This window comes from Neovison vison, chromosome 3 (assembly GCF_020171115.1).
Source record: "Neovison vison isolate M4711 chromosome 3, ASM_NN_V1, whole genome shotgun sequence".
NCBI lineage: Eukaryota > Metazoa > Chordata > Mammalia > Carnivora > Mustelidae > Neogale > Neogale vison.
In genome coordinates, this window is record NC_058093.1 from 223,410,957 (window position 1) to 223,434,083 (window position 23,127).

The 23,127-nt window shown below is 43.6% G+C and overlaps 1 non-coding gene across 1 annotated transcript; it reads right to left on the minus strand.

The window, feature by feature from the left end:
• Positions 1 to 19,979: 19,979 nt before the first annotated feature.
• On the minus strand, positions 19,980 to 20,120 carry LOC122903711. Its single transcript, XR_006383990.1, has one exon. It is a non-coding gene; the product is annotated as a U4 spliceosomal RNA (small nuclear RNA).
• Positions 20,121 to 23,127: the final 3,007 nt, after the last annotated feature.

Sequence of the window (23,127 nt, forward strand, 5' to 3'; positions counted from 1 at the left end):
AACGTTGTAATGCATTGCTTCTTGGAATACCAAGTACAAGGAGGGCTATTAGAAGTAGTAAAAAGATACCAAATATGAAATTCAGAAAAAGCACCATTTATGGGCACCTAATGTGAATCCCTAACCATAAGATCTAACATATCATCCTATAGATTTCACTTACAAAAATCATCAATAACAGTAGTCTACTGACCACTGTAACCACCCCACCATTGACCTCTAGGCCTGTAATACACACTCCAACCACTGGAGACACAATTCTCAGCAGCAAAATGGGACTTGCCCAGTCCGGGTGGACCAACTCTTAATGTAAAGCCAAAAAATCCTGCTCCTTGGAAATCCCAGCCATTAGGACACAGTCACAGAAAGCATACCCAGAACTCAATAAAGGACAGACATCCCATGGGGCGGATGCTGCAGATCACCCCCACTCCCATGAAGTAGCTCTACAGCGGACTCCAGGTCTGTCCTCTTCCCGGGATCACACGTGCACCACTCCCTCCTCAGAACAAAACCGTGAACTGTCCTCATCAGGCCTGTGTGTAGGCTCACAGAAAGCCAGACACTTTCTTGAGAGCACTCAGCCTCTCATGCCTATCCCAGCAGATGGAGGGTACTGTCTTCCCGACTTCCGTACCAACTAGAGAACACTTGGAACAAGTCTTGCCAGACTCTATGCAAAGGCATATTCTCCATCTGCAAAATGATGGATGGTGAAACACCACGGATTCCCTGCACCTTCTTGAACCTAGGTAAGTTGGAGCTATAGCTTGCCCAGAGCTATTATCCCCAATCCCCTAAACACACACACTTCTCTTGTGCACTCTGGGACAGTTTCCATCCACTTTGCTCCTCAGCCATTGTCTCTGCAGAGAAGTACATCAGTACTGAGGTGCTGGGACTGAGGTGCTAGGTGCTAAGCCAGCACCTTGGACCCACTTACTATCAGAAATTAATATTCGTTTTATTAACAGATGCATCCCATAAGATCTTGCCACCACAGCCATTAGAAAAGTCATTACAACAGAGGTCCTAACAACATGTGCCAACCTCCATGGCTCCACTCCCTGGCTCCAGGGACTGGTTCATTCATGAGCATGTGACCTGGTCCCAGCCAATGAGGTGGGAGGAACCTTGGGTCTTAGCCTGCAGGGCCAAGGATGGGGTGAACTGCCCAGGCCAGGGGGGTTTTCCATCATGACTGCAGAAGTGGCCTCAGCCAGGCCTGTGCCAGTGCTACAGAGAGCTCAGGAATCCAGATGCTCCATTACATTGCTGAGGGCTGAATCAGACTTGTTCTGAAGCCCACACATGCTACAACCTCTGCTAACTCAGGAGAACCCTAAATGTGCTCATGGTCTTGGCCTGAACAAGATGACCATCTATGTGGTATATAACCTGCAAGATATACCCACCAGGCAATGGGGACTGTCTCAGCCAAACAATACCTACATGGAATTCAACCACAGACAAACGTCTTGTGGCAAACTTGAGGCCTACAGAGAAAGGCAGGAAGGAGAATTTCTGAGACCTTCATCGTTGGCCAATCTCACTATTATCTTTTTTTCCTTTCAAGTGGAGGGGCCAGGGTCAGGCAGTATATGTCCCAGTGTACTCCCACTCTGCCACTGGAAAAGAAGAGCCCTCTCCCCCATCATCCATCATGTTGCAGATCTGGAGTGTGGGAAACTATCACCCATGGGCCAAATAGGACCTCTCCCTGTATTCTGTCAATAAAGTGTGGCTGGAACATGAGTTATGGATGGTCTGTGGCTGCTCTCAAGCCACAGTGCAAGAGTGGAGTCATTGTCAGAGACACCACATGGACAGCAAACCTGACAGAAAATTTTTACAGAGACCGTATGGAAAAGTCTGTGTCAATCCCTGGTCTCAAAGGTCCTAGGATCATGTCACTTCTTTGAACAGAGCATAGCGCCTTCTGGGTAAAATGTAATTTCTTCACCCCCAGAGGCAAGGACTTCCATCCTTTTAGCCAGAACTCCATATCCATCCTCCTCTATTTAAACCTTAAATGGCACATCTACACTGTACATAATAGTGATGTGCAGAAACAAAGGTGTAAGTGTGAACTTATGAGGGTGAGCGTGTGCTTCCCCTTTGTTATCCACAGTGTGCAAGGAGGATATAATACAGTAGCATGCTTTCTGTCCCACAGGAATGGCAAAAAAATTAACCCTAGCACAACCCTAAACCTACTCCTACCTCAACCCCTGACCCTAACCCTACCCCAAACCCCTAACCTTAACCCCTGACCCTAACCTGTGACCCTAAACCCTGACTGTAAACTTGACCCCAACCCTGACCCTTGGTTGGGCTCAGAGGGGTCTGTTCCCAGAGAACTGATGCCAAAGCCCCAGGGACTAAGGACACCTGAGCAAATCCAGAGGATTCCACCTGCCACCCAGAAGGAAACCATGCCATTTGGAACTCCAGAAATGGTTCAGAGCAGGAGAAATCTGCATGCCCACCTAAAGCAACTCCCACATTCAGTGCTGGCTGGACTCAAACCTGGAGCCTGACACTCATCCTGACCATGCCCTGAACTCAGCCCTTCAGTAGTCTTGCCACACAGCTGGCAGATTGAACCTGCCATGATCCTAGGCCCCAACCCTCACCCTAGATTGGCTTTTTAAAGGACCATGCCCAGAGGCCTGGCTCCAGATCCCCAGGGAATGGGGACAGCTAAGCAAAGCAGAGGGCTCATCCTACAACAAAGTCAGAAATCATGCCTTTTGGAACTGCAGAAAGGATTTAGAGAAGAAATCTGAATGAAATCTTGAACCAATCTCTGCTCATTTATAGCTCCAAGCCATACTGAATGCAAAGCCTGAGCCTGATACTCTCCTTAACTCTAGCCCTCAATTCAGACGTCTGTGAAGGTCTCCACACCTAAGCAGATCACACCTTCCATGCTCCTTGGACCACCCCTATCCTAGATTAAGACGTAGGTATAAACATGAACACAACTTTCTACCAAAAGGACATACAAGAGATCAAAAGACCCATGAAAAGGTGCTCCACATCACTTAGCATCAGGGAAATACAAATCAAAACCACAGTGAGATACCACCTTACAACAGCTGGCATGGCTAAAATTATCGAGGCAGGACGTGGTGAAAGGGGAATCCTCTTACACTGCTGGTGGAAAAGCAAGCTCGTACAGACACTCTGCCAAATGTTATCAAGTTTCTTCAAGAACTTAAAGATAGAGCTACCGTATGACCCGACAATTGCATCACTAGGTATTTACCCCAAAGACACAGATTGAATAAAAACTAGTGGCACCTGCTCCCCAATGTTCATTGCAACATTATCCTCTCTAGCCAAAGTACAGAAAGAGCTCAGATATTCATGGACAGATGAATGGATAAAGAAGATGTGGTTCATATCTACAACAGAATATTATTCAGCCATCAGAGAGGATGAAGACTTAGCATCACATCCACCTGGATGAAATTGGAGGGTGTTATGCTGAGCAAAATAAGTCTATCAGAGAAAGACAGTTGTACATGGGTTCACTCCTATGTGAAATAGAAGAAACACCACAGACGATCAGAGGGGAAGGGAGGGAAAGCTGAATGGGAAGTCATCAGAAAGGGAGAAAACCCATGAGAGATTCTTCAGTACAGAAACAAACTGTTGGGGACGCCTGGGTGGCGCAGTTGGTTGGACGACTGCCTTCGGCTCAGGGCGTTATCCTGGAGTCCCGGGATCGAGTCCCACATCGGGCTCCCAGCTCCATGGGGAGTCTTCTTTGCTCTCTGACCTTCTCCTCGCTCATGCTCTCTCTCACTGTCTCTCTCTCAAATAAATAAATAAAATCTTTTAAAAAAAAAAAAGAAACAAACTGTTGGGTTTGTTACAGATACAAACTGAGGGTTGCTGGAGGGGAGGTGGCTAGGGGATGCGGTAACTGGGTGATGGACATTAAGGAGGGCATGGGATGCAATGAGTACTGGGTGTTGCACACACCTGATCTATTATTGAACACTACATCTGAAACTAATGATGCAGTCTAAGTTGGCTCATTGAATTTAAGTTAAACAAAAAGAACTCAAGCAAACACTCCTAAAAATCTGTATGGAACCAGCAAAGATACTGAACAGTCAACACAATGCTGAGAAAGGAAAACAAAGCTGGAGGAGTCACAATTCCAGATTTCAAGTTCTACTACAAAGCTGTAGTCATCCTAACTGGATGGTCCTGGCACAAAAATACACACAGAAACCAAGGGAACAGAACAGAAGCTCAGATATAAACCCGCAGTTGTGTGCCCAATTAATCTTCCACAAAGCATGCAAGAATATCAAAAAGGAAAAAGACAGTCTTTACCACAAACGGTTTTGGAAAAACTGGACAGCCACGAACAAAAGAATGCAGTTACTCTGCTTCCTTACACCATAGAGACAAACAAACGCAAAACAGTTTCAAGACCTCAGTGAAAGATCAGGAACCATAAAAATCCTACAAGAGGGCTCAGACAGTAACTTCTTGACATGGACCAAGCAGCATTTTTCTAGACTGTCTCCTGAGGCAAAGGAAAGAAAAGAAAAGCAAAAATAACCTACTGAGACTATATAAAAAAATATTAAAAGTTTCCACACAGGAGAACTAGGAGGAAGTAATAATAATAAGACAACCTACTGAAAGGGAGAAGGTATTTAAAAATATCCTATGCAATAAAGGAATAGTATCCAAAATATATAAAATGGATACAACTCAACACCACAAAAACAAGTAATCTGGTTAAAAAATAGTCTGAAGACACGGACAGACATTTTTCCAAAGAAGAAATAGAGATGGCCAACAGTCCCATGAAAAGCTGCTTCACCATCACCCAAGCTTAGGAAAATACAAACCAGAAGTAAAATGAGATATTACCACATACTGTCAGAATGACTCCCATCAGCAACACAAGGAACAGCAGGTGCTGGGAGGGTGTGGCAAAAGGGGACCTTCGTGCACAGTTGGTGGAACAACAACCTGCTGCAGCCACTCTGGAAAACAGTATGGAGGGTCCTCAAGGCGTTAAACATAGAGTTTCCCTGGATCCAGCAACAACACTACTGGGTATTTACCTAAAGCACATAAAAACAAGAGCACAAAAGGATACATGCACCCCTTTGATTCTTCCAGCAATATTTAAAAGATCACAATACAGAAGCAACCAAAGTGTCTGTTGATAAAATGATAAATGAAATGAGATGCGTACACACACAGAGAGAAATATTACTCAGGCAAAAAAGAAATGATGAAATCTTGCCATTTGCAGCCACATGGATGGAACTAGAGAAGATTATCCTAAGTGAAAACAGTCAGTCAGAGAAAGATAATACCATATGATGTCACTCTTGTGTAGAATTGAGGAAACAAACATACATACATAAAGGAGAAAAAAGAGACAAACCAAAATACAGATTTTTTAAAACTTCTTTTCAGTGTAACAGTATTCTTTATTTTTGCACCACACCCAGTGCTCCATGCAATACGTGCCCTCGACCTGGCTCCCCCAACCTCCCACCCCGCCCGCCCCTTCAAAATTCTCAGGTTGTTTTTCAGAGTCCATAGTCTCTCATGGTTCACCTCCCCTTCCAATTCCCTCAACTCACTTCACCTCTCCATCTCCCCTTGTCCTCCATGCCCTATGTTATGCTTATGCTCTTTGTTACTCCACGAATAAGTGAAACCATATGATCATTGACTCTCTCTGCTTGAGTATTGATTCACATTGATTCCAGAGCAGAGCCCCAGGTACGGACGACCAGAAAACCCCACCTTTGGTTAAGATTGGGGCCTAGGGTCATGGCCAGCCCAATACCGGAGCACTTGGACAAGCCTCTGAGAGGCCTTATTGGAAAATGGGTTCTTGCTGAGGGTCACAATGCATGTTTGTGCCCAAGGTGACCCTCAAGCATGGGCGTGGCCTCATGGGCCATTCAGGTTTATTCTACTCTTGAGTATTTCACTTTGACCCCCATCAGCATCCCAACAGCAAGCTTTCTTGAAATGGGAAAGGAGGAGTTCTGTTCTGAGCATCAGGTTCCCTCAGGTGCAGGGATTTGAGATAAGATCTGGGGACAGATGTCTGAAAACCTAGGTTCCATAGAGATGACAGCCGAGGGCCCTGGCAGTTCTGGTCTGCTGGATATGTGTTCAGCTAACTGGGTGGCTGACAGGTGGTCTGGACTCAGGCTGTGTCAGAGAGAGCATCAGTGCACAGGGCGGCCTATGAAATTGCAGTTCCGTCGAAGTCTGTGCACGTTGATCCTCATTTGTGTGTTTGTGCATCCCCACAGGCCACTTTTTCCTTCTGGTCGACATGCAGAATGCTGTGTTGTGCCTCCAGAATTTCCAATCTGGAGGTCTTGGGGGCAGAAGTGTGAGGATGGAAGTCTGAAAATACAAGCTAGTTTTAGGTTTAGGACCTAGGGCATGGCAGGACCAATCTGCAGAGGCTGAATCGAGATCTCCAACATCTGAAGTAATGGTTGTAAGGACCTATTTACTGTCCCTGCTCCCCTCCCCCAGGGGACTTAAAAACAAGTCCCAGAAACCAGCTCTAGGTGTGAAGGCCAAGAAAAACAAGGCTGTACCCACCTCGAGTCTAGCCCTGACATAAGTACAGCCATCTTGGCAAAGCAAAAGCGGGCACCTTGCACTGTAAGAGTGGGTTAGCATAATAATGGCAATCCTGAAGGCCGGGAAGCCATTTTACTGAGCATCCCTAACCAGCCCAGAGGGCGCTCTTGAGATAAGAGAAAGAGATAAGAGATAAGAGAAAATAGCTAAAACCTGAAAAAAACAACTTAATCATATACCACCAGGGCGGTTAGGCAATGGTGCCACGGGGACCAGGTGTTAAAGAAAAACAAATAGTTTAACTTGTAGAGATCACAATCCTGCAAGACAGGAATCTCCCTTGGTTTGCAAATGTCCTGGTGATATACAACAAAAAGGGCTATCTCTTCAAATGGCACAATTTCCAGAGACAAAGGGCTCAGTTCCTCAAGGCCTAAGGTCGCACCATAAAAGGAAAGGAGGCTGGGGCAGAAGGGAATGTAAATAAAGTTAAATTTCCTCTAAACCTAAATCTCGCTTAACCGCCAGGATGACGCCAGGGTGACTCCGGTGTGGCAAGAAGTTAAACAAAGTTAAACTGTCAAAGTGGGGTGCATGATATGTACGTAGTTATGAAAAAGTGCCTTGAAAATGCTATATAAACCCTTAGCTTTGAGTGCTCGGGGTCCTTGTTGAAACCCGCTGCGCCAGACGGATACTTGGACCCCAGCTAACTCGAAATAAACCTCGCTGTGTGACTTGCATTATCGAGAGTGTTCTCTGTCTAATTGAGGGGTTGTCGACTCCATATCCTAACAATGGTGAGTGGCAGAAGTTCCCTCAGGCTGGAATTTGTGTCCATGATGGCTGCCTAATGGAGGAGTAGCCTCATGAGGCCATGGAGCTTTCCCCATTCTGGGGCTTGTGAGCTGCTCCTAAGTGCAAGGTTTCCTTCTGCAGGACATGGGAGTTCTGTTTGTTGGCTCAATGTTTCCCCATACTGAAAGATTCAAGAGCAGGGCTCTATGTTGGATGTTTGAAACTCCTCCTAGCGTTCCCATTGGTGCCTAGGAATAATGCAGGTTCCATCTGCTGCCTCTGGAGTGAGCAACCGAGAAGGATGAGTCTCATGCTCTTGGGTCACAATGCGGGTTTGCATCCACGGAGATCTTGGAATGTGGCGGTGGTCAGGGGCCATGCAGGATTTTCCTGCACAGAGGCTTTGACACAGCTCCACATAATAGGTTCCCTTCTGGGGACAGAGGGTGTTCTGTTTTGTTCTCAGGGACCCCCTATGTTGGTATTCGAGACCAGGCCTCTGGGTACAGATGCCTGAAAACTTAAGCTAGGGTTCAGATTGATGAGGGAGCAGGAGGCTGGCTGAGGACAGAGTAGAAGCTGGCGCATTGCACCCCCTCTTCACCTGCTCCCCTCCATTCCTCAGGCACCCCTGACTGCCATAAAACGATAAATAGTTAATTTGCAGGGATCGCAATTCTGCAGAACAGGAATCTCCCTTGCTCTACAGGTATCCTAGAGATCTAAACAGGGAGGTCACCTTATCAATAGCACAAATTTCCAGAGGCAAATAACTCTCATTTCCTGAAGCCCTAATGTCCCCCTCCTCACTATAAACTGGAGGAGACTGAGGTAGAAGGGAATGTAAATGATAGCAGGGTCATAATACCCCACTAAGAATCTCCCAACTCTCTTGATGTTAATGCCTGACCTAAAATGACATTGATCAAGCCATAAGGGCAAGGACTCCCCCCGGCACCTTGTAGGCCCACCTTAGCACGTGAGAGCTCTGTCGAAATCTCCCATCCCTTCACCACCTCCCCCCCAACCGCAAGGTATATAACACGCCTACCCTAACAACTCGGGGCAGCCGCATCTCCGCCTGCCCATGGGTCCTGTCCCCGTGCTCTAATAAACCACCTTTTTGCACCAGAGACGTCTTAAGAATTCTTTCTTTAGCCGTCGGCCCGAACCTCACCCCACCGAACCTCACCTAGGTTCTAGAACTTCATCAAGATTAGGGCCTAGGGGCATATCAGTTTCAATCTTCTGTCTCTAGGGCCATTTACCTGGGTGTCTGCTTGGAGATAGGTTCTCAGGGTGTTTCAGACTGCGCATTTTGTTAAGGGTGGCGTACAAAATTGGGGAGGCTCCAGGGGCCTTGCAGGGTTCTCCTAATCTGGAGGGAATTGGCAACTTTAAATGGCACAGTTTCCTTTGGGAGTGCAGGCACAGTCCCGTGGTGTGGCTCCAGATACCTCAGCCTGCTGTGTGTGTTTGCCCAGGGCTTTGGGGAACAGATGTCTGGAAACAAAAACTCAGGTTATGGTTAGGGCCAAGGTTGTGGAGGTCCGATCTAGAGACCCTGGTGGTAGCTTTCTGGGATCTGATACTAGGGCAAGTGTGAAGCTGTAGCTTAAGGCTTTGTCTCTGAATTGTGTGTCTAGGATTAGAAGCAGTGTAGGGGTGGCCTCATGGGGCATTGAAAGATTCTCTGTCTCTGGGGATTCTACCAGGCTCTCAGCAGTTTGGTGTCATCCTAGGGGAAGGGAAGAGTCCTGTTTCTGTCTCAGGGGTCCCCCAAATAGAGGGATTCCAGAGACGGACTCTGGGTACAGGCGCCTGGAAAACAACTCTGTGTGTTGGGATTCGGGCCTAGGGGCAAGGCAGGCCCAATATGCAGGTTCATAGTCCAGCTCCTAAGGGGGCCATGCTGAAAATAGGCTCAGGCTGAGGGTCACAATGCATGTATGTGCCCAGGGCAGCCCTCATGAGTTGGTGTGGCCTAATGGGCCATGCTGGTTTCTCTTACTCCAAGGGTTATACACCCATCCCAACAGCAAGTTTTCCTGACATGGGGAAGGAGGAGTACTGTCTTGTTCATCAGTTTCCCCCATATGCAGGGATTTGAGATAAGGTCAGATTACAGATGCCTGAAAGCCAGGTTGGGTAGAGATGACCGCCTAGGGCCATGGCAGGTCCCATCTTCTGGATATGCAACCAGCTATCTGGGTGGCTGACAGGAGGTCTGGGTTCAGGCTGTGTCAGACAGAGCATTAGTGCACAAGTCTGCCTATGAAATTGGGCTGCTTTCGAAGGACATGGAGGTGGATCCTCATCTGGTTATTTGAGGCAGCCCCATAGGGCACTTATTCTTTCTGGTGGGCAGGCATAGTGCTACTTTGTGGCTCCAGAATTCCCAATCTTGAGGGCTTTGGGGCCAGGAATGTGAGGACAAAAAGTGTGAAAATACAAGCTAAGATTAGGTTTAGGGCCTAGGGCATGGTAGGCCCAATCTGCAGAGGCTGAACTGAGATCTCCAGCATCTGAAGTTAGGTTGAGTGTCAGACATTCACTCAGGCTGGAGTTTTTGTCAATGAGGGCGCCTAATGTAGGGGTGGCCCCATGATGCCATGGAGGTCTTGAGCCTTGTTTTATGGGCTTGAATGTGGTTGATCTCAACGAGTTTTCTCATCAGATGCAGACACCTGGATGATGGCCATGTCTTTCTAAATGGACCTTTTGTTGTTCTGAATTGTCTTCTTTCTCTGTTCATTAGATTGGTTGTCTTTCTATCGTCTCTTGTCAAGACCTAGGAAACAGCCTTTTAGGATTAGTTTGGGTACGGTCTAACCCTTTTCACTATTTTCTTTTCACAAAAATCTATACTATCCTCTGCATCCTTCTATGTATAGTTTATAGTTCACTGACATATTTAGGTATTTTCTTGAAATAGAATATTAGTAGTTCATTCTGAAGGTCATTGTTGAAATGTTGAAGTGGAAGTCTACTACCTCACTAGTCGTGTTTTCTTTTTCCAGTCTGTTCCTTCTTCCCTTTTGAACTGCCTTCCTTTCTTTTTTTTTTTTTAAAGATTTTATTTATTTATTTGACAGAGAGAAATCACAAGTAGATGGAGAGACAGGCAGAGAGAGAGAGAGGGAAGCAGGCTCCCTGCTGAACAGAGAGCCCAATATGGGACTCGATCCCAGGACCCTGAGATCATGACCTGAGCCGAAGGCAGCGGCTTAACCCACTGAGCCACCCAGGCGCCCAAACTGCCTTCCTTTCAATGAACTGAGTCATTTGTAGGCTGCTCTCTGTCTTCTATTATTGGCTGTCACACGGGCAGTGAGATATTAGTAGGTAATTCTGACCCTTTCTAAAATTGTTCTCCCACTTGTTCAGGGAATCTGTAGAGGAAGCTTTCTTTGAGGGATCATTTTGTCCTGCTCCTAACTCATGCTCCTTACCAGGTCTCTCCTGAATATTCTGACTTATCCAAAAGAACACTTCCCTATGACTTGTTGGAACTCCAATGACCTCTAGCCTTTTATGAGTCTTGGCAACCATCTGGTTCAGTTGCCTTGACTCTTTGTTAGAACTTGGGCCATTTTCTTAGACACACACTGCTTCCTATGGAGCAAGGACTCAAGAGGACTCCAGTGTGTATTTTCAAGAGCTTGTTTTCTACTTGAATTCCGCCTCTCTCGAACCCATAGCCTTTTCATCACTCCAGCCTTCCTGAATTCCAATCTCTCTTTCCTCACACCAGGGAGACTCCCATCTTTTCCTTGGAATCTCCTCCCTACCCTCACCATCCAGAATTCCTCCAGGTGAAAAGCTGAGTGAATCCTGGGGCTGTTTTTTGTTTGTTTGTTTGTTTGCTTGTTTTCTTTTTCACAGGGTTCACAAATGTGCGTTCCTTTTCAATGTTTTCAAGAGTTAGAGATAGATAGATAGATGATAGATAGATAGATAGATTTTTTTTTCTTTTCCAATTCCCCATGGGCTTATGGTTGGTTTCTTTTCCTCTAACAAGGCTTGTATTAGTTTTTTAGGGCTGCTATAACAAGATACCACAAGGCTAGTGGCTGAACCAACACTGGACAGTGTCACAGTTCTAGAGGCTACAATGATGGTAGGCCATGATCCTTTTGTAAGTATTAAGGAAGGATCTGTTCCAGGCTGCTCTCCCAGCTTGCAGGATTGCCCTGGCTTTGGACTTCTTCACATGGCCGCCTCCCTCAGTGCATATTTGTGTATCCCAAGTTTCCCTTCTTAGAAGGACCCAAGTCCTCCTAATTAGGGGCCCAGCCCACTCAGATATGACCTTATCCTAGCTAGTTCCATCTCCAGGGACACTATTTCCAAATAAGGTCACACTCCCAGGTGCTGGGGTTTAGGACTGGGATAGTTTATATGCATACACACACACACACACACACACACACACACACACTTTTATTTATTTATTTATTTATTTATTTATTTATTGGCTAGTAAAACATTTTTGGTAAGAATCTCAGTTTTCCTTCCTTTCATTACAATAAAAATTTCATTTTTATTCGCATGGTGCCTCCTGAACAATTCGACCACCTCTACCTCCTCAATCTTCATGAAAGTCATTGTTACCTAAAGTTGTCTGCCATCTTTTTTAAAAACAGTTGGCATCTTTTTGGAGTTTACAGTTTTTTTGGTATTGAGTATCTGTTTATAGGCTGATAAAAGTGACTTTCATCCTACTCTTTCCTTCTGAATTTGTTTCTTTTTGGGAAAGTAAATTCTCTAGTGTTTTAAAAGAAGGACCTATAAAAGCTAAATGGCTCTTCTTTGTAAGTCTACATTCCTTTTTCTCATTTGGTATGTACTTTAAGTGACCAGAGATTTGGAGGCTGACAGCATTTATCAGCATTTAAAAAACATAATGAAAAAAAAATATTTTTAAAAAGGGTCTAAAAAGGGATGAAGCAAACAAATTGCAAGACAACAGACAAACATTGAGGGGCTCAGTCATTTCATGAAATATCAATGGTTTCTATACTCTAATAAAAACATTATTTGTTAGATTGCATCAATACCCACATACACATATAATGATGTGCTGCTTCAGCACATCAGATACCTAATCAGCCCACCAAGGCAGAAACAAAATTTGGTAGTATTGAACACCTAAAATTGAACAACTGTTCTACAAACCTAGAAGGGGACGTCCTAACGAGTATTAGGAGTGATGGAGGAAACATGAAAGGTATAACAACTGGATAAAATGAGTGAAGTTTGTATAGAAAGATATTCTAAGAGAATGTACAAGGTATTAGAATCAGGAAGTGAATGAATCAAAGGCATCAGATATAAGTTTAAAAAGAAGAAAAATTCATTGGCATTCTGGGACATACGAACAAAGGTTGAACATCCTGTTGATGAAAGCACCAAAACAAGGACTTCATCTATCCAAAGACTTTATACAGTCTCTACACAGCAAGTCTCCACCCAGAAAACCATCAAAGATTACTCAGGGGGAATTTATAATCTAAATCAATGGGATGTCCAATATGTTAACATGTTACCTAGGTTAAAAGAACAGGATCATCGATTGGATGATCAGTATTGTAAAGTTTCAACTGACCCCACCTTGATTGAGAGATTCAATTCAATCCCAGTTTCCTATCTAGCAAGTGCCTGTGTACATGGATAAACCAGTTCTTCTATTTCCATGGAAATTAAAAGGACTAGTCATTCCCCAGCAAATCTGAAGAATGAAGCCAGAGAAAAACAACATATTAAACAACATACAGAAGAACAAAATTTATTTGAGATCAGTCAAACGATATAACACAGAGATCTCAGAAATACTAGAAATCTTGTAGATATTTACTGAAGAAATAAGAGATTTATTGAGATGTCGAAATGAGGCTATTAATTACTTCATGCTATTAATTACTTCAGTTGGTGTAGGTAGTGGGAAAAAACACTATACTTGGGGTAGAAGAGCTCAGTTAATGTTCACACTGACCATCAAGTAGCTCCTTAGACTTTCTCTCTAAGTCTAATCTGCTTATCTTTAAAATTGGAACACTTGTTCTACAAGTGTGAAGATGACCTAAGATAATAAACATGAAGAGGTCCCTCGGTGGCTCAGTCTGTTAAAGTGGCTGCCTTCAGCTCAGGTGGGATCTCAGGGTCCTGGGACCAAGCCCTGCATTTGGATCCCTGCTCACTGGGGAGTTGGCTTTGTGTGCTTTTCCTTTAAATGCTTTCCATTTATCAGAATCACCTGCCAAGTGTGTCATCTCAGTAAAGTGAGATGAATGAGGTGAGATCTGCCATGGGCTGTTATTACTGTCTATCACCTTCTTGTCACTGTGGCCTACCTATCTATTTATGAAGCCCAAGATTTAATTAGGGTCTAAGCAGACATATTACATCATTGACATGTCATGAGTTCATATTTGACAAAAAAAGAAAGAAAGAAAGCAAAACAAACTCTGGTCCTTTTTTTATGAATTAATGTTAGTCTTGTCCATTCTATATTTGGTTAGTTGATTTATAAATTCACTGTAATAGTTTCCATTAATCCCTATCACACTTCAGCTTCTTGAACTTAGTCCTTTATTTCAAGCTAGCTCTAAATCTCTATTCTGTCATTGAATACATTTGCTAAATTTTCAAAGTCCATGTTAACCCCATGTTTCCTGAACACATCAACAATGCTTAGCCGGCATAACCTCAAATAGCCACTGCACAGAAACAGAACAGGCTAGAATATCTGTAACACTTTTTTCATCAATCAGTTTACAGGCTTTATTCAGCAAAGGAATTTGGGAAATTTGAAGGACCTTATTCTAAGTAAACTCAGAATCACTAACAGCAAGTGTCGGGGACCGCCTCCGGCCGGGGAAGTCCCCGCCATTACAAGATGGCACTTGGCTCACTGCCAGCAAAATAGCTGCAAGTAAACAATGAACTTTCTGGTGAAGCTTGCCTAAAGGAGGACATAGTCATTGGCTGTTTCAAATTTAATCAGCATAGTAACAGAACTCTCATTGGCTCTCCCCATTGTTTGGCCCCTTATTGGTCACCTTGCTCGCTGATTGGTCATGCAAACGTATATAAGTGTGTAGACTTGCGGAAATAAAGAGTGAGAAGATACATCTGAACCAGGGCTTCTTGTCGTCCTTGCGGGTCGAGGGCGACAAATGGTGCCGGCACCCGGGAATCGTTAACGTAAGTAAACCTTGCAAGGAGAAAAACCGCAGGTAAGCGGGGAAGGGACCAGGGAATCTTGTACAAGACCGCAATAAGAAGCGGGCGGCCATAGAGCCGGGATTTTCTTAAGGGACCACGATTAAAGTGGTGGCAATCTTGTACAAGACCGCAACAAGAAGCGGGCGGCCATAGAGCCGGGATTTTCTTCTGCGGTAAAGCGGGGAGTAAAGGTAGACTGAAGTATATGCGCGTAAAAAGTCAATGTGTTAGTTAGTGTCTTTAACGTCTGCGTTTGTTGTCTTTGTGTTCACAATGGGATCTGAAGTATCTAAAGAGCGGTTGGAAGGGTCTTTAAAAGACCTGCTGTAAGCCAATGGAACTCCACTAAAAGCAAAAACTGCTCGGGCCTTTTTGAATACAGTGGAAAAGGCGGCTCCATGGTTCCTAGATGAAGGCTTGCTAAACATACCTCAATGGGACCACCTGTGATCCAGGGTTTGGCCCCTGTAAAACCTATTAATGCCTCGGGGCCATATCAACCTTTGCCATTGAGGACCTGGTGCAACAGGCGAGACATTATCATAAGCTGTTCCATGTGAATGCTTTAACTCTTCGCCTCAAATTTAACATAACAAAAGCACAGGCACGGGACATAGTGGTCTCCTGCAGAAATTGCGTGACTTTACTACCTGCACCGTCCTTAGGGGTTAATCCTAAGGGTCTGTTACCTAATCATATATGGCAAATGGATGTCACACATGTTTCAGAATTTGGAAAGTTAAGATATGTTCATGTCTCTGTAGATACCTGCTCTAATTTTCGCCTCAGTGCAAACGGGGGAAAAATCCAGAGATGTTATCGCCCATTGCCTACAGGCTTTCGCGGCATGGGGAAAGCCAAGCCAGTTAAAGACAGATAATGGTCTAGCCTACACCTCACAACCCTTTAAAGCCTTCCTACAACAACTTGACATTCACTTGATACATGGAATACCCTATAACCCACAAGGACAGAGTGTTGTGGAGTGCGCACATCTTAAAATAAAAAATAAGCTTTATAAACAAAAAGGGGGAATAGGGGACACCTTCAGGTCCCCTAAAGATAAGCTCAACACTATTCTCTTTATTTTGAATTTTTTAACGTTGGACAAAACAGGTAAATCAGCTGCAGACAGACATGCAAGTGCTGCTGCTGCTCCCCCTAAGCCTTTAGTACTTTGGAAGGACATCCTCACAGGAAAGTGGAATGGACCAGATCCAGTGTTAGTATGGAGTAGGGGGTCTGTATGTGTTTTTCCACAGGAAAAAGAGGCTCCAATTTGGATCCCAGAGCGGCTGGTGCGTGCAGCCTTGCCTCCGAACACCAGTCATGATGCTGAAGATGCTGATGATAACGCTGGGGATGCTACACCTCCTGCGGCAGACTCAAGCCAGAGAGCTGTGAGCAGTGGTTAAAGCATGGCTATATCCTTTACCAGTGACTAACTCTTCTCTCCTATTCCCTCCTCTCCCTTTGATGCATGGCAGGTCTGTAACTTGTTAGGAGCATGTACTGATATCTCAGCAGTGTCCCATGTTAAATGGTGGCAAATTCCTCAACTGTTCTTATAAACAAAATGACTCTAGTACCTTTGAGACAACAGTTAATGTGTCTTGTCCCAATAATATTACTTATCAGCCCACTCCCATATGCGTCTCGCCACCGTTCCTTTTCCTCGTAACAAATGCTAGCAAGCTGAATGATATGTTGAATTGCACTAAGAATTGCTATCTTTCCCAGTGCTGGAATGTCACGGCCTTCAAGCTGGCTGTGATTATGCGTATCCCTACTCCTATCCCAGTTTTCATTCCAGAGGACAAGTTACCGGTGGTGCTATCCAGAAGAGAGATTTTGGTATCACAGCCGCCATTGTGACAGCATTGGCTATATCTACAGCAGCTGCCACGGCAGCAGCAGTCTCGCTTGCTGCAACTAGACCCACTGCGGAAGCTGTGAACACCCTTGCAGCAGGAACGGCAGCAGCCCTTCAAACACAGACCCAGATCAATGCACATCTGCAAGCAGGAATCCTAATAGTCAACCAGAGAGTGGATTTGGTTCAAGAACAAGTGGACATATTGGGGGCCCTATTGGGACTGGGATGTATAGCACCCTTCCCGGCAATTTATGTAACTCCCATAGCCTATACTATTATGAGTGACTTACAGAATGTCTCCTGACAGCTCTCCCAGTATTTGCAGGGTGCTTGGTCTGATGATTTTCAAAATTTCACACGAATCCTTCTGGCTGATAACTCCAGTAAATAGTACGCGTGTGCAACCAGCTTCCCTCCCAGAGCTATTTCAAACATTCAGCAGTATGTTCCAGTTCACCAAACAATGGGCTGGCACAATTGGTCTTCTTGTCCTCCTTCTTATTGGCATTCTGCTTCTATTCAGAAAAGTTCGCCAATGGAGAACACAGCAGCGAGAGCAGAGCCAAGCTATGGTACAAGCCCTTATGTCAATAGAGGCTGGGACATCTCCCCAGATGTGGCTAAGCATGCTAGATCGGTAGTCAAAGACGGGTAAGATCAGTAGAGAAACATACCAACCTAAGACAGGACAGAGATCATCGATATCTTGTGTCTGATGACGGGTAAGGATGTTTTCTGCTACTGACGACCTAAGACAGGCACGATCTCTGCCATAAAACAAAAAAGGGGGAGATGTCGGGGACCGCCTCCGGCCGGGAAAGTCCCGCCGCTTGGCTCACTGCCAGCAAAATAGCTGCAAGTAAACAACGAACTTTCTGGTGAAGCTTGCCTAAAGGAGGACATAGTCATTGGCTGTTTCAAATTTAATCAGCATAGTAACAGAACTCTCATTGGCTCTCCCCATTGTTTGGCCCCTTATTGGTCACCTTGCTCGCTGATTGGTCATGCAAACGTATATAAGTGTGTAGACTTGCGGAAATAGAGAGAAGATACGTCTGAACCAGGGCTTCTTGTCCTTGCGGGTCGAGGGCGACAAGCAAGCACTTTGCTTTTTCATTCCAATTTTAGTATATGTGCTGCTGAAGCGAGCACAAGCACTTTGCTTTTTCAAAGAGCTCAAAAGATATATTTTAATTAATCCATTGGGGCATTTCATTCTAAAGTGATAATCGAGCTCATCAATCCATAGTGTTCAAAACATATTTTAATTTCAGAATTTAATATTTATTTTAGTAGTATTTATCCATATCCAGTTTTTCAGTACCTCTATCATTGTCCTAGACATTTCAAAAATGTCAAAACTAGTTAGAAGCTCACCACCATATTCTCTGTTCATGAGGAAATGTAGAAACCAAAGAGAGCTATGTGAACATAGCCTTCTCTTCCATATTCATATCCCCTGGATTCAACATTGCATTATAATGAAGACTGAATAGATTGGACTTGAAAATTGTTCTGAATATTTCTAACAAAGCAGGAATAGTAGGTAATAGAACATTTCAAGATCAGCTCAGAGGATAACATTTTTCACCATCCATTCTTTGAATTACTCTAGCTTTGATATCTATTCTTAATAACTGCTAAAGTCAATCCTCATTCATCCTCAATATTATCTTACTCATCTTCATCATCACCAACCTTATTCATCTTCAATATTATCTTAATTACCTCTGTTTTGTTTTTCTCCATTTTCACATTTTAGAATTATCCTGTCAGGTTACACACACATAAATGCAAGCACATAAAAAAGTGATGGAATTTTTGGGGGGGATGACACTCTAAATCAATTTAGGGAGAATTGAAATATTGAATGGGTGGGAAAAGGGAGTAACTGGGTGATGGGCATTAAGGAAGGCATAGATGTAATGAACACTGGGTGTTATATGCAATTGATGAACAACTCTACATCTGAAACTAATTATGTACTATATGTTAATTGAATTTAAATAAAAGATTAAACACACACAAAAAAATACTGAATGTAATGTATCTTTCCATTTATTTAGATCTTTTCCTAATGTTTCTCAATAATGTGTTACAGTATAGAAGTTTTGCACAGCTGATAGATTTGTTCCTAGGTATTTCATATTTTTATATTATTATAATGGCTGTATTATTAATTTTTTACCTTTCATTTGTTTTATTCCTGGGGTATAAAATAAAATTGATTGAGCTAAATTATAACAACTTTGCTAAGTTTTCAAATTAATTCCCATAATTTATCACCAGGTTTTTCTACCTAATATCATTTGTGGATAATTATAATTTCATTTGTTCTCATGTAAACTTCATAGCTGTTACTTCTTTTCATTGTCTTCTAGAACTCAAAATTCTCCCTGTTTTACTTTTAAGTAAAATTTAACTCTAAAGTTTTGGGTAAATACCCTTTATCAGATTAGAAAACTTTGCATGCATGCAAATTGGGGAAGAGGCAAATGAAGAAGGAAAGAAAAAGTCCCAAGCAGGCTCCACATTCAGGGTAGAGCCTAATTCAGGGTTCAATCCCACAACCCTGAGATCATGACCTGAGTGGAAATCAAGAGTCTGACACTCAACCAACTGAGCCTCCCAGGCACCCTAATACTAAAAAAATCTTTTTAATCATAAATTTTCTCAAATTATTTTACATATATTTATAATACTTTTGTCTTTCAATCTTTTAATGTGATTTTTAATGTGATGAATTACATGGATGTGTCTCCAAAATTTCAATCAATGTTATAGTCCTAGAATATTTTTAAAAAAAGTGCTCGCTTCGGCAGCACATATACTAGACTATTAAAAAAAAACTTAGCTGCGTGACATACTGCTAGATTTGATTAGTGGTTATTTTGTTTAGGAGCTCTGGACATTTGTTCACATATGAGATTTTCCAACTTTTCTCCTTTTGTCTGGTTTGGTAGTAAAGTTTAGCGACTTCCATGAAATGAGACTGGGGTTTGCCCCTCCCCCACTATTTTTTGGAAAGATTTGTAAATGGTTGCCACTAAGATTTTTTTAATGTTTAACAGAATTGAATAAGGAAAGATGAGCCCAGAATTGTCTTTGAAGGAAGGAAAGTACTTAATCATGGATCAGTTGTTTAAGAGTTAAAGAACCATTCTTATTATCTACTTTTCTAGAGTGAGTTTTAATGTCTTCTTTTTTTTTTCCTAGGAATAGGTCTATTTCATCTAAGTTTTTCAAGTTTACTGGCCTTGGGTTGTTCAAAATATCCTCCTACTACCTTTCTAGTATCTGCCAGATCTATAGTAATACCCCCTTGTTCATTACTGACATTTATTATTTGTGTCTTCTCTACCTTCTCCCTGATCAATCTTCCCAGGGATTTACCAACTCTATTGATCATTTCATAAAAACTAACAATTGTTTTTGTTAGCCTTCTCTATTATTTTTGCTATCTAATTAATTTCTGTTCTAATATACTTAGTTTTAGAATTTGTTTTTTTTAATTAAGTTTTCATTTTAAATTCTAGTATAGTTAGGAAAAGTTTTCAATTAGCAATAATCGCGCCTCGGATAAACCTCATTGGCTACGATACTGCCACTGCGCAAAGCTTAAATTCTAGTATAGTTAATGAAGAGTGTGATATTCATTTCAGGTGTACCATATAGTGATTCAAACTTCTATACAATAGCCAGTGCTGATCACAAGTGCCCTCCTTAATCCCCATCACCCCATCCACCTCCCTTCTGGTGATCATTAGCTTGTTCTCTACAGTTAGGAGTCCGTTTCTTGGTCTGCCTCTCTCTTTTCTTTTTCCTTTGCTCATTTGTTTTCTTTTTAAGTTTCACATATGAATGAAGTCATATGGTATTTGTCTTCCTCTGACTGATTTCACTTAACATTTACACTCTCTAGCTCCATCTATGTTATATCAAATGGCCAGATTTCATTTTTTTAAATGACTGAATAATATCTCATTTGGTATATATACCACAACATCTTTATCCATTCATCAGTTGATGGACACATGGGCAACTTCCATAATTTCACTATTGCAAATAGTGTTGCTATAAACATAGGGGTGCATGTATCCCTTTGAATTAACGTTTTTGTATTTGGGGAGTAAATACCCAGTAGTGGAATTACTGGGTCATAGGAGAGTTCTACTTTTAACTTTTTAGCCATTTCCACATGCTGTTTCCCACAGTGGCTGCCCCAGGTTGCATTCCTACCAACAGTGCACAAGGCTTCCTATTTATTCACATCCTCATCAACTTTCATTGTTTCTTGTGGTTTTAATTTTAGAGGAAGGTGACATCTCATTATAGTTTTGATTTGCATTCCCCTGATGATGAAGGATGTTGAGCATTTTTCATGATTCTGTTGTTTTATTTTGTTTTAATTTCTAGTATCTACTATTACAACTGTAGCTCTGTTTCTCATTCTTGGGAGATGGATGTTTAACTTATTAATCCTGCTGTTTTCTTCTTTCCTAAATATTCAGTTAAGTCTCTAAATGTCCCTGCAAATACTACGTTACTTATAATCTCCAATTTAAATGCACAATATTTTTCCAGGAATGGCCAGCAATTCCTGTACAGATGGATGAAAGATTACACCAGACTTTGCTGTGAAAGAGAGGAGAAGGCATGGGGGCCTGCTCTCAGAGACAAAAACCTTTTGCTCTTCTTTGCTCCCGTTTTTATTGGTCCTTCAGGATAATCACACATCCTTATCACTGTTTCTCAAGCAAGTGATGTCTTCCTGAAACTAGGTGGACCTGTTTACCAGAAAGATAGGATATGCTAATCTACGCGTTCTAGGACTTCTGCTAAACATAGCCTAAGGGACAATGCATACATCTCATAGATCACAGAGTGACTGTTTGGACAAAGAAAGTTTTGAGAAAGGTGACTTCTCACAGTATTCCAAAGGCAGAGTAGTCATGCAGGCCTTGGCATTCCAAAGGCCTGCTCCATTCTTCAAAACCATCCTGCCTCAGCATTTCTGTGTTATATTTTAACAAGCCAGGTATTATGGCTGATTTCATGCTCTACATTAACCCCAATAATGTTTCATTATAATTTTATTATCGTATCAGTCATTCATAAATATATGAAGGTTTTCTACCTTATATTTATTTTTAGATTAATTGCATTATGATCAGATAATTTATCTATATTTTTCAAACATTCTTGAGAAGAACTCACCCAGAGTCTCTTCCACCTCATTTCCTGGCACTAATGAAGGTCTTCCCCTCATGTTTCCTCGCCACTTAAAAGACCTCCCATTTCTTTAGCCCAGCACTGTCCAATAGAACTTTCTGTGGTGAAGAAATGTTCTATGTCCACACTGTTCCATAGAGCGATCAGTAAGCACAGTTTAACTACTGGCCTCTTAAAATGTAACTAATGTAACTGAAAAAGTTTTTAATTTTAGGTTTTTGACTAAATTAAACTTATACGTAAATAATCAAGGGGAGTTGTGCATAGCAGTCGCTGGGAAATCAGAGTCGGTTCTGTGGGCTGCTGTTGCTGCTTGCCTTAGCCTAGTGTTCGCAGCACGGTGGGAGAAACCCACATAGAGCGAAAGCCTCTCTGCCTGGGCATCCCCTCAGGGAAAGCACAGCATTCTTTGGGAAATCAGAGTCAGGTCTGTGGGATGCTGCTGCTGCTTGCCTGAGCTAGTCTCCACAGCACGGTGTAATAAACCCGCATAGAGCAAAATCCTCTTTGCCCGGACATCCCCTCTGCCTGAGAGAGAAGCGTGGTTGTGCCTGTGGAAAGAGCCTTAAGGAAAGGGACACGTCTGTCCCTGCGCTCCCCAGGAGCCTGTCTGGGGAAGGTGCAGCACGGTGCCCCGGGAGAAGAGAAGGAGCCGTTGGCCTTGTAGTCGGGAAACGGTCCTGAAGCAAAAGAGCCGGCCCTGGAAGGAACAGGGGCCCGGTGGCAAGACAACTGTCACCCGCTCCCTGTGCGGAGAGTCAGAAGCCTGGCTGCTAAGGAGACACGAGGGGACGACTAGGGCAGGGGCGCGTGCTCCACTCTAAGTAAGGAGTCTGGGCAGAAGGCGGGCCAGTCCTGAGCCTCTGGGCCCTAGGGGACAGCAGCTCCTTGGCCATCTGTCCCTGGTGCAGACATGGGCTTGCCACCAGGCGCCTACACTACACTCGCAGAAACAGCTCCCTGAAAGAACGGGCAGTCAGATGCCGTCTTCCTCCAGAATGTGGAAGCGTTCGCGGAGGCACAGGGTTTCCGGGGAAGGAGTGGGGACAGTCCCCCACAGCTCCCCATCTCAGTGCACGGGCGGTGTGCAGGGATCCTGTCGCCTCTCCTCTCCTGTGGGGAAGGCACTGGCCTAGTCCGCGAGTCCACCTGACCGCCAGACCAAAAGGCCAAGCATTGCCTACACCGGGAGGTGGTAGTGTGCATAGAGTGCCATCCTAGGCCACGCACGCTGCTGCAGGGTTGTGGCTGTGTCTGCTTAGTTTGGCCTGGCATGGTGAACCCAGTGCGCGAACTTGGAGCCCAGGAAAGCAAGGCCCAAGAGGCACCAGCTCTCCCGCAGCTCTTCTTCCCTGATGCGACACAGCGAATGCCCAAAGCCTTGCTGAGGAATC